Raw genomic sequence first — 16,578 nt, 5'->3', positions numbered from 1 at the left:
GCTTTTGATTTCTCCCTCAAATCTGAATGAGATTCTTGCTGGGTAGAGTATTCTTGGCTGTAGGTTTCTCTCTTTCAGGACTTTCAGGATATCCTGCCATTCCCTTCTGGCCTGCAGAGTTTCTGTGGAAAGGTCAGCTGTTATCCTGATGGGTTTTCCCTTATATGTTGTTTGTTGCTTTTCTCTTGCTGCTTTTAATATTTTTTCTTTGTGTTTAATTGTCGTTAGTTTGATTAATATGTGTCTCGGTGTATTTCTCCTTGGGTTTATTCTGTATGGGACTCTCTGTGCTTCTTGGACTTGGTGAATTATTTCCTTTCCCATGTTGGGGAAGTTTTCCACTATAACCTCTTCAAATATTTTCTCAGACCCTTTCTTGTTTTCTTCTTCTTCTGGGATGCCTATAATTCGAATGTTGGTACGCTTAATGTTATCAGTGACGTCTCTGAGACTGTCTTTTAATCTTTTTATTATTTTTTCTTTTTCCTGCTCTGTGGCAGTTATTTCCCCCATTTTATCTTCCAATTCACTTATTCGTTCTTCTGCCTCAGTCATTCTGCTGGTTATAGCATCTAGAGTATTTTTAATTTCAGTTATTTTGTTATCCATTGCTGTTTGTTTTTCTGAGTTCTTATGAACTGTTTCTTGTACTTTCTCTATTTTGTTATCGAGATTTTGTATCATTTTTACTATCATTACTCTAAATTCCTTTTCAGGCATTTTTCCTATTTCCTCCTCATTTATTTGGTCTTGTGGGTTTTTTTCTTGCTCCTTTGCCTGCATGGTGTTTCTTTGTTTCCTCATGGTTGTCCAAACTTTTGGGGTTGCTTGTCCTTGGGTTTTTTTGCGTTATTCTGTGACCAGCAGAGGTTCCTTTATTGTTTGTCTGTAAGCCTTGGTGTGTGGGGAGGGAGAGGGTACAACAGTGGCTCCTTCTCCTGGGAGGCAGTAAGCAGTGGCGCACTGATGTCTCAGTCAGGCTTGGAGGTGCCTGTTGCAGAGGGCGCCGGTGGCTCAGGCGTAAACAGAAAGTCTTAGAGTTGGGCCTCTCTCGGGGGTTTTTTTTCTTTTCTTTTTTTTTTTTTTTTTTCTCTCTCTTGGCAGCGTCCCTGCTGCTGGCCTTGCAAGGGGTTTTAATCTAGCCCCACCCGAGTGCCTGAGGGTACTTGTTATCCCTGAGCGCCTTAGGTGGCCCGCAGGGCGTCTCTCCACTGCCTGTTGCAGAGGCACGGAAAGAGAGAGAAAGGCTATGCACGTGGCTCCTCCCAGCCGCCAGTGAGCCTGTAGCCTCCAGCCGCCATCATGGCCGGGCAGCTCTCAGGAACGGGCACTCCTCTCCGCGGGCCTCCTCCCTCCTGTCCTCTCGGTCCGTCACCCTACCGGCAACAATGTTTCCCACACTGAACCAGCTCTCCTGCTCCCACACTCCCGCTCCTGGACCCTCCGTTCAGCTGCGGATCGATGTCTTGGTCCGGGAACGCTGAGCTGCGCTGCGGACCCTCCGAATGTTTCTCACTCCCTCCCGTCTGCCACAGCTCCGCCGCTTCACCCTCTTTGAGCCCTCGTAGATGCCTCCCTACCGGCTATGTCGGGCTCCCCGCAGTCCCATCCGGTGTCCAAGGCCGTCTGCTGGTGTTCAGCTGTTTCTCTGTGAGAATTGCTGCGTCCTTCCGTGCATTCCCAATGCATCTGTGGGGAGGGATGCACTCCACGTCTCTCTACTTCGCCGCCATCTTTAATTCTCTATTTTACTATTTTTGACGCTATTGTAAATAGGATTGTTTTCTTAATTTCCTTTACGGATAGTTCAGTGTTAGTGTATAGAGACACAGAGATTTTTGTATGTTGATTTTGTATCCTGCAACTTTACTGGATTCATTTAACAGTTTTCTTTGTGGAGTCTTTAGGGTTATCTATATGTGACATCATGTCATCTGCAAAGAGAGATATTTTTACTCCTTCCTTTTCAATTTAGGTACTTTTTTTTTTTTTTAGCTCTTTATTGGAATATCAGTGCTTTACACTGTGCCAGTTTTTGCTGTACAACAAAGTGAATCAGCTGTGTTTATACATACATCCCCATATCCCCTCCCTCCCACAAATCCCTCCTACCCTCCCTATCCCACCTCTCTGATCATCCATCATCGAGTTGATCTCCCTGTTTTATGCAGCAGTTTCCCAATAGCTATTTGTTTTACATTTGCTAGTGTATATATGTCAATCAGGGAACCTGATTCCTCCACCTCTCTTTCTTTCTCAGCATTGCTTTGGCTACTCGGGGTGTTTTGCGTTTCCATACAAATCGTAAAATTTCTTGTTCTAGTTCTGTGAAAAATGCCATTGGTAATTTGATAGGGATTACGTTGAATCTGTACATTACTTTGGGTAGTATAATCATTTTCACAATGTTGATTCTTCCAATTCAAGAACATGGTATTCCCTCCATCTGTTTGTATCATCTTTGATTTCTTTCATTAGTGTCTTATAGTTTTCTGCATACAGGTCTTTTGCCTACTTAGGCAGGTTTATTCCTAGGTATCTTATCCTTTTTGTTGCAATGGTAAATGGGATTGTTTCCTTAATTTCTCTTTCTGCTCTTTTGTTGTTAGTGTATAGGAATGCAAGAGATTTCTGTGCATTGATTCTGTATCCTGCTACTTTACTACATTCATTGATTAATTCTAGCAGTTTTCTGATAGCTTCTTGAGGGTTTTCTATGTATAATATCATGTCATCTGCAAACAGTAACAATTTTACTTCTTTTCCAATTTGGATTCCTTTTATTTCATTTTCCTCTCTGATTGCTGTGACTAAAACTTCCAAAACTATGTTGAATAATAGTGGTGAGAGTGGACACCCTTGTCTTGTTCCTGTTCTTAGAGGGAATGCTTTCTGTTTTTCACCATTGAGAATGATGTTGGCTTTTGGTTTGTCATATGTGGCTTTTATTATGTTGAGGTAATTTTCCTCTATGCCCATTTTCTGGAGAGCTTTTCTCATAAATGGATGTTAAATTTTGTCAAAAGCTTTTTCTGCATCTATTGAGATGATCATATGGTTTTTATCCTTCAATTTGTTAATATGATGTATCACATTGATTGATTTGTGTATATTGAAGAATCCTTGCATTCCAGGAATAAACCCCACTTGATCATGGTGTATGATCTTTTTAATGTGCTGTTGGAGTCTGTTAGCTAGTATTTTGTTGAGGATTTTTGCATCTATATTCATCATTGATATTGGCCTGTAATTTTCTTTTTTTTGTGACATCTTTGTAGGGTTTTGGTATCAGGGTAATGGTGGCCTCATAGAATGAGTTTGGGAGTGTTCCTCCTTCTGCTCTATTTTGGAAGAGTTTGAGAAGGATAGGTGTTAGCTCTTCTCTAAATGTTTGATAGAATTCACCTGTGAATCCATCCAACCCTGGGCTTTTGTTTTTTGGGAGATTTTTAATCACAGTCTCCATTTCAGTGCTTGTGATTGGTCTGTTCATATTTTCTATTTCTACTTGGTTCAGCCTTGGAAGATTGTACTTTTGTAAGAATTTATCCATTTATCCCAGGTTATCCAACTTATTGGCATATTGTTGCTTGTAGTAGTCTCTCATGATCTTTTGTATTTCTGAGGTGTCAGTGGTTACTTCTCCTTTTTCATTTCTAATTCTGTTGATTTGGGTCTTTTCCCTTTTTTTCCTGATGAGTCTGGCTAATGGTTCATCAATTTTGTTTATCTTCTCAAAGAACTAGCTTTTAGCTTTATTGATCTTTGCTATTGTTTCCTTCATTTATTTTTCATTTATTTCTGATCTGAACTTTATGATTCCTTTCCTTCTGCTCACTTTGGGTTTTTTTGTTCTTTCTCTAATTGTTTTAGGTGTAAGGTTAGGTTGTTTCTTCGAGATTTTTCTTGTTTCTTTTTTTTTTTTAATAGAGCAATTATGTTACCAGTTTAAAAGGGAATGTGAAGCAGTACAAGGAAAACTATAACATCTTAGAAGTAAAATAATCTGGATTTCATATCTGTTTCTGCTACTTAGTAGTGTTGTGACCTTGAACAAGCTACTTATTTCTCTGAACTTTGGGAGATTTTTCTTGTTTCTTGAGGTAGGATTGTATTGCTAAAAACTTCCCTCTTAGAACTGCTTTTCCTGCATCCCATAGGTTTTGGGTCATTGTGTTTTCATTGTCATTTATTTCTAGGTATTTTTTGATTTCCTCTTTGATTTCTTCAGTGATTATTTGGTTGTTTAATAGCGCAGTGTTTAGCCTCCATGTGTTTGTATTTTTTACAGTGTTTTTCCTGTAATTGATATCTAGTCTCATGGCATTGTGGTTGGAGAAAATACTTGATACAATTTCAGTTTTCTTGAATTTACTGAGGCTTGATTTGTGACCCAGGATGTGACCTATCCTGGAGAATGGTCCGTGTGCACTTGAGAAGAAAGTATATTCTGTAGTTTTTGGATGGAATGTCCTATAAATATCAATTAAGTCGAGATGGTCTAATGTGTCATTTAAAGCTTGTGTTTCCTTATTTATTTTCTGTTTGGATGATCTGTCCATTGATGTAAGTGGGGTGTTCAAGTTTCCTATTATTGTGTTACTGTTGATTTCCCTGTTTATGGCTGTTAGCATTTGCCTTATGTATTGAGGTGCTCCTATGTTGGGTGCATAGATATTTACAGTTGTTACATGTTCTTGGATTGATCCCTGATCATTATGTAGTGTCCTTTCTTGTCTTTTGTAACAGTCTTTAAGTCTAATTTGTCTGATAGGAGTATTGCTACTCCAGCTTTCTTTTGACTTCCATTTTCATGGAATATCTTTTTCCATCCCCTTACTTTGTCTGCATGTGTCCCTAGGTCTGAAGTGGGTTTCTTGTAGGCAGCATATAGAAGGGTCTTGTTTTTGTATCCATTCAGCAAGTCTGTGTCTTTGAGTTGGAGCATTTAGTCCATTTACATTTAAGGTAATTATTGACGTGTATGTTCCTATTGCCATTTTCTTAATTGTTTTGGGTTCATTTTTGTAGGCCTTTCCTTCTCTTGTGTTTCCTGCCTAGAGAAGTTCCTTTAGCAATTGTTGTAAGGGTGGTTTGGTGGTGCTGAATTCTCTTAACTTTTGCTTGTCTGTAAAGCTTTTGATTTCTTCATCAGATCTGAATGAGATTCTTGCTGGGTAGAGTTTTCTTGGCTGTAGGTTTTTCTCTTTCAAGACTTGTCTTATTCTTGATCTTAGAGGGAAAGCTTTCAGTTTTTCACCATTGGGTATGATGTTAACATTGGGCTTCTCATATGTGGTCTTTATTATATTGAGGTAAATTCTTTCCATACCTAATTTGTTGAGCATTGTTATGAATGTTGTTTAATTTCTTCAAATTATTTTTAATATTTATTGAGATGGTTATGTGATTTTTATCCTTCAGTCTGTTAATGTGGTGTATCATATTACTTGATTTTAATATGTTGAACCATCCTTTTGTCCCAGAAATAAATTACACTTGATTATAGTGTATGATCTTTTTAATGTGCTGTTGAATTCAGTTTTCTAGTATTTTGTGGAAGATTTTTGCATCATATTTATCAGTAATATTGGTATTTTTCTTGTGGTATCTTTGGCTTTGGTATCAATGAGTTTTGAAGTGTTCCCTTTTCTAAAATATTTTGGAAGAGTTTGAGAAGGATAGGTATTAACTCTTCTTTAATGTTCAGCAGAATTAACCAGTGAAGCTATCTAGTCCTAGGCTTTTCTTTGTTGGGATGTTGTTAATTCCTGATTGAATCTCATTACACATTACTCGTCTGTTCAGATTTCCAGTTTTTCATGATTCAATTATGATAGGTTGTATGTTTCTAGGAAGACTTAATATTGTTAAAATGTCCATACTACCAAAAGCAACATACAGATTCGGTGTTACCCCCATCAAAATCCCAAAATCCCTGCATTTTTTAACAGAAATAGAAAAAGTATGCTAAAATTCATATGGAACTATAAAACACACCAAATAGCCAAAGCATTCTTGATAAAGAAGAGCAAAACTGAAGGCGTCATGCTCCCTGATTTCAAAATATATTACAGAGCTACAATAATTCAAACAGTGTAGCACTCCATAAAGACAGACATACAGATGAATGAAAAAGAAGAAAGAGCCCAGAGGAAATGCATATGTATTCAGTTAGCTGACCTTCAAAAGGGTGCCAGAATGAGGAAAAGATGGTCTCTTCAACAAATGTGTTGGGAAAACTGGATATTCACATGCAAAAGCATAACATTGGATTCTCATATCATACACAAAAGTCAAGACAATAGATTAAATTATATTTAATAGATTAACTGTAAGTCCTGAAACTATATAAATTTTGAAAAAATACTTGAATAGACATTTCTCCAAAGAAGACAGATGGCCAACAGATATATGAAAAAAGTGCTCAATGTCATTAATCATCAGGGAAACAGAGATTGAAACCACAGTGAGGTACCATTTCACACCAATCAGAATTGTTATCATCAAAAAGACAACAAAGAACAAAGATTGGCTAGGATGTGAAGAAAAGGGAACCTTTTTTCACTAATGATGGGATTGTAAATTGGTGCAGCCACCATAGAAAACAGTATGCAGTTTCCTCAAAAAAGTTAGAAATACCATTTGATCCAGTAGTTTTACTTCTGAGTATTTACCCAAAGAAAACAAAAACATTAATTCAAAAAGATAAATGTATTGCAGTGTTAATTGCAGCATTATTTATAATAGCAAAGATATAGAAGCAACTTAAATGCCCATTGATGGATGAATGACTAAAGAAGATATGGTATACTATTGAGACATAAAAAAGATGAAATCTTGCCATTTGCAGCAACATGGATGAACTTTGAGGGTATTATACTAAGTGAAGTAAGTCAGGGAAAGACACAAACCACATTACTTATTTCAAAACAAAATGAAAACAGATTCATAGATACAAAGAACAAATGGGTGGTTGTGGTCATGGTTTTGTAGGTGCTTGCATATATTCAAATTCATTGCATTGTATACGTTAAATATATACAGCTTTGTGTATGTCAATTTTACCTCAGTAAAGCTATTTTTAAAAGTACTACTAAAAACAATAGCAAATATTAGTGGCGTATGATTAGGTGAAATCCCTTTAAAATCAGGTACATACAAGCTAGACTACCATTGTTATTTCTACTAGGGTCACAATGTGTATAATGGCTAAACAGGCCAGAGCAAGCAGCTAGGCAGTATCCTAGCTCTGTCATTTATTAGCTGTAAAGCCTTGAACCAGGTACTTATCTTCTTTTTTTTTATCTCATTTTCATCATCTGTAAAATTTAAATAATTGCCTTATCTAGGGTATTGTGAGTTTTAAATAACTTATTTCATGTACTTTGAATAAAACCTAAGACATAATGAGCCCTCAATAAATGTTATCGATTAGTATTATCTACCCTTTTATTCAGTAATGGATAATGTAAGCTACTTAGTTCAATAAGAAAATAATCAAATTTAAAAAATAAGGTTTTGAAAAATCAAACTGTTTATGATAAGAAAGTCAAGAAAATCTACAGAAAATTTTAATTTACAAGAAAAGCTCACACTCACTATGGCAGCAAATGTATATAGTGCCTAGGAATATGTACAACAAATTATGTGTGAGACATTTATAACTTTTATAAAACTCAATGGAATGAAAGAAAAACTAAACACACTTAGAGATATACCATGTTAATGGATGTGATGACTTAATTTGTTTTTTAAAAAATCTTCTTTTAAAAACAATTTATTATAATTGAAATTAAAATAAAAATAAAAGTAGAATATGTATGTTTATGTGTATGTAACTTTAAAAAGCTTGTTTTGACAGGCACAGAGGTGTATAAAAAATAAAGACAATTTTAAATATTATATATCTTGATATATTAGTTACTCTAGCAGACACCAATATATAATAATTCTCTAGTTTTAAAATAAGGTGGTTTTTATGTGAGATTAATCAAGTAGACCAATGGAAGAAAACAGAACAGAAGCACTCACACAAGAATATGTCATTGATATATACAAATCACTCAGGAAGAGGAAAGAATGGACTATTTATTAAACCATGTTGAAATAATTAGCTATCTCCCTGAAAGAACAATAAATTTAGCACACCATCTCAGGGATCCCCAGCCCCCAGCCTGAGGACTCATGTCAGTCTGCAGCCTGTTAGGAACCAGGCTGCACAACAGGAGGTGAGCAGCGGGCTAGAGAGTGAAGCTTCATCTGCCACTCCGCATCACTCCTCATCTCTCTCATTACTGCCTGAACCAACCCCCCATCATGCCCACATGCCCCCACCCCCTACTCCATGCAAAAATTGTCTTCCATGAAACTGGTCCCTGGTGCCAAAAAGGTTGGGGACTGCTGCTCTATCTCATACTATAAACAAAGACAAATTCTATATTGATTAATGACCTAAATGTGAAAAGCATTTCTTTGACACATTTTTTTCACAAAAGGTAAAATGCATTAATCACAAAAAAATTAGTCTTATTTCAAATTAAAACTATAGCACAAAGACACCAGTAACAATGTTACAAAAAAAAAAAAAAGGCCACAAAAGCAAAGCATTGGCAAAAACAAAAACTAAAACAAGTCATAGATTGGCAGAAGATATTTGTAATGCGTTTGTGGAGGACAATGGACTCAGAATTCATTCCACAAGTCAGTAAGAAAAACAGCGACATGGCCAATTCAAAAATTGCAAATATATGAATAGGCAATTCACAGAAGAGGAAACAGGAATGGCCAAAAATAAATGTGACAATCTTGCTATTATGCATGAAGCACGAATTTAAATAATGATACAGCACTTTACATTTGTCAGATTGACACAATTTGGCAGTGCTAAAATCAAATTCTGTTGGGGGTAAAGGGGAATAAGAATGCAAATCCGGTTCACAGAGTGGCTTCCCCCTGCGAGGGCATATTTCAGACGTTCTTCAGGATATAGAGAAAACTCCATCCAAGTGATTTTTGCAACTCTGGAGTTTCAACCTCTGATTTAAAAAATGCTCAAAAACTAAACTATAACTTGTCTAATAGAAGCATTTCCTGTCATGTATGTTTTAAACTAAGGGTTTGCCTTCCTGGAATCATAGTACTTCATGAATCAGAAAAAATGAGCAAAGTAGTTCTAAGTGAACAGGGAATTAGGAACTGAAACCATTGTTCTGATTTAGACCACATATACAACATAATCTCACACTTAATATCCTGTAGTCCTTGTGTTTTAATACACAAATCCTTATTTTGAGATTAAAATTGCAGATGTGTGACAACCCTAACATCAGTGAACAGATGAGCAGAATATTCAAGTCCCCCAGCAGTTGTATAATCAGATTATATACTATTATACTATATAGGGACATTTTCAAGAATCTATAATTTATATATGTAAGAATACATATGAGGCTTTAATGCACAGAAGATAAAGATCAAATAGATCAGACATTTGTACAATACTAATTAGTTGTGTGGACTCTTTCAAAGTCTCACAAAAGCATGTGGCAACTTTCACTCAGGGATCACTCAATCCCACTTCAAGGTCCTCAGCATTCAATCAAAAATGCCAACTGGTGAATTTAGTGATAACTGAACTCATAGTTGCTTAGGTTGCTTATAATTTTCTCTTACATTAATTAAATTTGTATGAATATAAAATTCTGTTTTATGCCTTTTTACATGAAATTAGTGAACATAACTGAAACATTTGCTAATGTTTTATATTGAATTATGTATTAAAGCTTGAGGAAAATACTCCCAGGACAGGAAAAAAGAAATTTTGGCTTTCTGAAGAATAGCATGAAAATCACAGGAGCAAGCAATATAAGTTTTGGAGGAAAAAAATAGCAGAGATTGAATTCTGGCTCCACTACCTAAGAGTAATACCTTATTTAAGTTGCCTTTGCTTATTCTTTGTTATCTCATTTTAGATATGGTGATATTATTCCCTACTCTCAATAATGTTTGGGTCCTATGTAAAGCATTTAGGGCTCTATTGGTACATAAAAACTGTTTGTATAGTCCTTCCCCACATTGAATCTGGACTGGCCTGTGGCTTGAATTAACCAGTTGAAGGTGGTAGAAGAATGTCCCAGGTCTGAAGAATATAGACATCAAGAAAGACTTGACAGCTTCTGCTTTTAACCTTCTGGAATTCCTGAGCCACTACAAAGAAATCTAATTACCCTCCTGGAAAGACCAATTAGACCAAATAAAGAGGGCACATGAAGAAGGAGAGTATTTGAGAATGCATGAAAGCCAAAGAAGCCTGATCATCTCAGTATTAAATTGGAGGCTCCAAATCACTCCAGTCCTGACAACCATCTGCCTGGAACCACATAGAGAACTGAGAAGAGCAGAACTGCCCAGCTAAACCCAGTCAACCCACAGACCCATGAGATACATTGAGTGGTTGCTATTTTAAGCCATCAAATTTGGGCTGGCTTGTCAAGCAATGCAAAAGGGAAACCAAAAACCCTAAACATGAAAACCATTTTATCAAAGTATTTTGTATAGCCTTCACTTGTTCATTAAAATAGAATTTGTTGAGTTTCTATTATGCGTGAGACCCTGTAATAAGGATTCAGTGATGAATTCAAACGGTAAAAGTTTCTGCCCACATGAAATTATAGTCTAGTAGAATTACATACATGAAGGCAAATGATTAAAATAAGGTGCTGTGATGGAAAGTTACAAATGCTGTGAGAAAATACTATGTCATCAAGACCGTCATGCAGGATCCTGAAGATGTAAATTGAAATTGACATAAGGTAAAATAGGGGTTAAGTAGGTAAAGTGACAGTGGGAGATGCATGTTCAGATGGAAAGGAAAACTTGTGCAAATGTTCTTTAGCAAGAGGAGAACACTCAAGGGGCTCACAGGTAACTACTGAGGCTGGGGAACTGAGAATGGAGGGGAGAGGAAGACAAGTTGAGTGTAATTAAGGCCAGATTAGGATGAGCCTTGCAGACCATGGTAAAGGAGAACTAATGTAGGCACAAAGCATATATCCTCCACTTCTTCCTCATTATATGCAGAATGATCTAATCCTCACTTTAAGAGGGTTGTTTTTTTTTGTGAGGTGGTAGGTTTGCCTTTTTAGCTGAGAGGGAGAACTGTCTTATAGATACAGATTTGCAAGTCACACTTGAGTTCCACTGAATGCAAACTTTCAGAAGCTGGACATCAGATTCATTATATATATATTTTGAGGATTCAATATATATATTCAATATATATATATTTAAACATCCTCTTCTTCTGATGCGAAGAATCTGTAGACTGGTATTAGGGAAACTCGGGTCTAGAGGAGCAAGAGCTAAATATATATACTGTTTATTTTATCCACTTTATCTCACTTAATTCTCACAGCTCTAGGGCAGAAATACAATTGTCTTTCCCTGTTTTATCAGCAAAAGAACAGAAGTAAATGAGGTTCAGCAACATGGCTACAGTTGCACAGTTAGAAGTAGCATAGCTGAAATTTTAACTCAGGCAGCCTGACTCCAGAACCTGTCCTTCGATGTCATCCACTGCGGTCGACATTAATCCCATCTCTAATACTGACCAGAACAAGTGGTTTAAATGTCTTTGTTCTGTTTCCTCATATTTTTTTTTCCTTTTTTTTTGGTCATACATCATGTGGAAATCTTAGTTCCCCCACCAGGGATCAAACCCATGACCCCTGCAGTGGAAGCATGGAATCTTTTTTTTTTTTTTAAGAGTGTACAATTCAGTATTTTTTTCTTATTAGTAATGTAAATAAAGCAATCCCTATCTCCCAATTAATCCCCCCCCCCCCCGCTTTCCCCACTTGGTGTCTATATGTTTGTTCTCTACATCTGTCTCTATTTCTGCCTTGCAAACCGGTTCATTTGTACCATTTTTCTATATTCTGCATATATGTGTTAATATACGATATTTGTTTTTCTTTTGCTGACTCACTTCACTCTGTATGACAATGTTTAGGTCCATCCGTGTCTCTACAAGTGTCCCATTTCATTCCTTTTTACAACTGAGTAATATTCCATTGTATGTATGTGCCACATCTTCTTTATCCATTCATCTGTTGATGGACATTTAGGTTGTTTCCATGCCCTGACTATTGTGAATAGTGCTGCAATGAACATTGGAGTGCATGTGTCTTTTTGAATTATGGTGTTCTCTGGGTATATGCCCAGCAGTGGGATTGCTGGGTCATATGGTAACTCTGTTTTCAGTTTTGCAAGGAACCTCCATACTGTTCTCCATAGTGGCTGTATCAATTTACATTCCCACCAACAGTGCAAGAGTGTTCCTTTTTCTCCACACCCTCTCCAGCATTTACTGTTTGTAGAGTATTTGATGGTGCCCATTCTAACCAGTGTGAGGTGATACCTCATTGTAGTTTTGCTTTACATTTCTCTGATAATTAGTGATGTTGAACAGCTTTTCATGTGCCTCTTGGCCATCCATATGTTGTCTTTGGAGAAATGCCTATTTAGGTCTTCTGCCCATTTTTTGATTGGGTTACTTTTTTTGATATTGAGCTGGATGAACTGTTTATATATTTTGGAGATTAATCCTTTGTTGATTCGTTTGCAAATATTTCCTCCCATTCTGAGGGTTGTCGTTTCATCTTGCTTACAGTTTCCTTTGCTGTGCAGAAGCTTTGAAGTTTCATTAGGTCCCACTTATTTATTTTTGTTTTTATTTCCATTACTCTAGGGGGTGGATCAAAAAAGATCTTGCTGTTATTTACGTCAAAGTGTTCTTCCTATGTTTTCCTTTAGGAGTTTTATACTGTCTGGCCTTGCATTTATGTCTTTTATCCATTTTGAGTTTACTTTTGTGTATGCTGTTAGGGAGTGTTCTAATTTCATTGTTTTACATGCAGCTGTCCAGTTTTCCCAGCACCACTTATTGAAGAGGCTTCCTTTTCTCCATTGTATATCCTTGCCTCCTTTGTCATAGATTAGTTGACCATAGTTTATCTCTGGGCTTTCTATCCTGTTCCATTGATCTATATTTCTGTTTTTGTGCCAGTACCATACTGTCTTGATCACTGTAGCCTTGTAGTATAGTTTGAAGTCACGGAGCCTGATTTCACCAGCTCCGTCTTTCCTTCTCAAGATTGCTTTGGCTATTCGGGGTCTTTTGTGTTTCCACATAAACCATAAAATTTCTTGTTCTAGTTCTGTGAAAAATGCCATTGGTAATTTGATAGGGATTGCACTGAATCTGTAGATTGCTTTGGGTAGTATAGTCATTTTCACAATGTCGATTCTTCCAATTCAAGAACATGGTATGTCCCTCCATCTGTTTTTGTTGTCTTTGATTTCTTTCATGAGTGTCTTATAGTTTTCTGAGTACAGCTCTTTTACCTCCTTAGTTAGGTTTATTCCTAGGTATTTTATTCTTTCTGTTGCAATGGCGAATGGGATTGTTTCCTTAATTTCTCATTCTGATCTTTCCTTGTTAGTGTATAGAAATGCAAGAAATTTCTGTGTGTTAATTTTGTATCCTTCAACTTTACCAAATACACTGATTAGCTCAAGTAGTTTTCTGGTGGCATCGTTAGGATTTTCTATGTATAGTATCATGTCATCTGCAAACAGTGACAGTTTTACTTCTTTTCCAGTTTGGATTCCTCTTATTTCTTTTTCTTCTCTGCTTGCTGTGACAAGGACTTCCAAAACTATGTTGAATAGTAGTGGCAAGTGTGGACATCCTTGTCTTGTTCCTATTCTTAGAGGGAATGCTTTCAGTTTTTCACCATCGAGAATAATGTTTACTGTGGGTTTGTCGTATATGGCCTTTATTATGTTGAGGTAGTTTCCTTCTGTGCCCACCTTCTGGAGAGTTTTTATCATAAATGAATGTTGAATTTTGTCAAAAGCTTTTTCTGCATCTATTGAGATGATTATATGGTTTTTATCCTTCAATTTGTTAATATGGTGTATCACAAAGCATGAAAAATCTTAACTACTGGACCACTGGGAAAGTCCTAAGTTTCCTCATGTTTAAACAGAGGAAGCTGGACTACCCTATTTCTTCAATCACTTCAAGCAATTAAGAATTTTATCTGCCTTTCTCCTCAAATGTAGGGAATGAGCATCAGTGTACAATATGAGAACATGAAGGGAACTCATTGATACTCAAGTAATCACACGATTACTACCACACACACCAGATATGCCATCAGTTCACACCTGCAGGTTCTGTGACCCCTGATCAAAATAGGCCTCCAGGCATGTTTCAAAGAAGCTAGGATCCTATTAAAACAGAAACAAGCAGGATAAATGGATTAGTTTTTCAGAGAATATACTCATTGCTGGATTCTGGTTATTGACCTGAGTGGGAGTAGCCCACAGGTGCCTCCTATGGAGCTGCACATGAGCCAAAACACAGGTGGTAGTATGAAGACTGAATCAAGTCAAGCATATCATCAGAATAAAGCACATGAACTTAAAGGAGGTGTTGAGTTTTGTGAACACTGAAAAGAAAGGAATAATTGATGTGGCACTGTGGAATCCAATCTGGTAGAGGCGTTGATCTTAGAAAAATTGTTTGAGCTTGAGGAATGATGAAGTGGTACAAATGCAGAAGTGCTGCAAGGGCTTTTTATAAATTCCCTGTGGCATCTTTTCTGGATTGATGGGGCCACACTAAGAGAAATCCAGTTTCTTTTCTCTCTACCTTTATCATGAGCCAACTTATTTTATCTGTCATGTCTTTGGGGCTGAATGAATTAAGAAAGGAAGTTCTGAATACACCACAGTATTTTTACGTGGAAAATATCTGTCAGTATCTCATAGCTTATTTGTTTCAACAACTCAATTCATTGTGGTGAATGAAAGGCTTAGTACACTGCACACTTGAAGGATTTTTAAATAATCATTAAGTAATTAGAACCTGAATTTATTAAATTTCTTTATAAATGCTGTTTAAGGAATTAGACACAGGAAACTCCAAGGTAGTTTTCATTAAAATAATAATTACTCTTCCTTCCTATATAGACAATTTAAAAAATTTTGTCCTTGAATGTCATTGCACCTAAGTCTAAGACATAAGTGATTATGAGAGAAGATAAAGGTGGAGGATTTTTCAATAGTTTATTGTCTAGTGAGCAATTTCTAATCATCTTATTCCCTCCTCTACCCCCCACCCCATGGAATAAATATCTGACAAGAGATAAGTATTTTTCAGTTTAGGTTTCTAGAAGCCCAAATTATACAGAAAAACTTCTATCTCAAATTTAATTTGTGATGTGCATTTTGTTTTTCTAAAGAAGAGTTGTTCTCATGTGAAATGGTATTTTAATGTCTCCATACTTAAAATAAATTCAATTGTGAAAGTAAAGGATAATCTATAGTTTAAAGTATCAAAGAGACAGTTTTTGAGGTCTGCAGTTGGTTTTAACCATCTTCAATTACTATGATTATATGCCACCAAAATATTCTGAAATAGGTCTCTGTTAATTTGGAAGTAATCTGGGTGTATTTTTATAAATTCTGTCTTTCACAGTATCATGTAAGTAAAACAAGTATTCCATATGCCAATTTTGTCCCTTGGAATATTTTATCATTAAAGTTATATATTGGAGTATTTCCATATTTAAGAGCTATAAACCTGAGGAGACAGATGGCTAAATGCTGGGCAGATAACTAAAAATGATGAATAATTCAAGAAAGGTTACTAGCAGTGCATTTGTCCACCACATTAGTTTGCTTCTGTCTAGACTACAGATTGATTAGAGAGGAAATTTTCAATGAGGAAAATAATTTTTATACTTCATTTCCCTGATTAAACATTATGTGTTGGTTGAAACCATATATCTTTTATGCATGTTACATTTTAATTGTAGATATGGTATTAGATATATTTTGTATTCCATCACTCTTAGATAGAGCATATATTAGTATTGTATGTGTTGGGCAACATCTGTTATTGAAACTTATAGCTTATCTTTTCCAAAATTCTTAGATTTTTGTCAAATTTGTATCATTTTAATGTTTCTAGTATGAAGGATTTAATTTAAAAACTATTTATAGGAATCAATGCCAAATATATTGAATGAAAATTACTAGAAAACAGTTCAGAATTTTAGCTTAAGGCATATTGAGTAAATTGAAAGGTTATTTCAATTCTCCCTGCGTTGTCTCACAGAAAATGAATGAGTGAATAACTCAGGAAATAATCACCCAGAATTTTTTAAAAAAGTTTAAAACATACTTAATAAATATTTGAAGACCTATAGTTAAATTTGATACCTTAAACACATGAGCTTTTAACCAGTACTTCCTGAAATCCCCCTGAAGTTTAATGAGCACATGAAAAAGTTATAAACTTCTGGGTAATGATGTGATAAAGGAGGTAACACCAAAGAATAGATGTCTAAAAATTTTGCAAAAATTGGATTGTAGTATCCAAAATGAATTAGCAAAATACAGAAAACTTAAAACTTACAAACAGCAGAGGAAAGGCCAAAGCAAGTTAAGAAAAAACTTGGAGGCACTAGTTAACTGTGAAGATAGGTAGGGGATAGTTTGATT

Source organism: Hippopotamus amphibius, chromosome 5, assembly GCF_030028045.1.
Source record: "Hippopotamus amphibius kiboko isolate mHipAmp2 chromosome 5, mHipAmp2.hap2, whole genome shotgun sequence".
Classification (NCBI taxonomy): Eukaryota; Metazoa; Chordata; class Mammalia; order Artiodactyla; family Hippopotamidae; genus Hippopotamus; species Hippopotamus amphibius.
The sequence above is the reverse complement of the archived record's forward strand: the minus strand, read 5'-3'. Positions refer to the sequence as shown.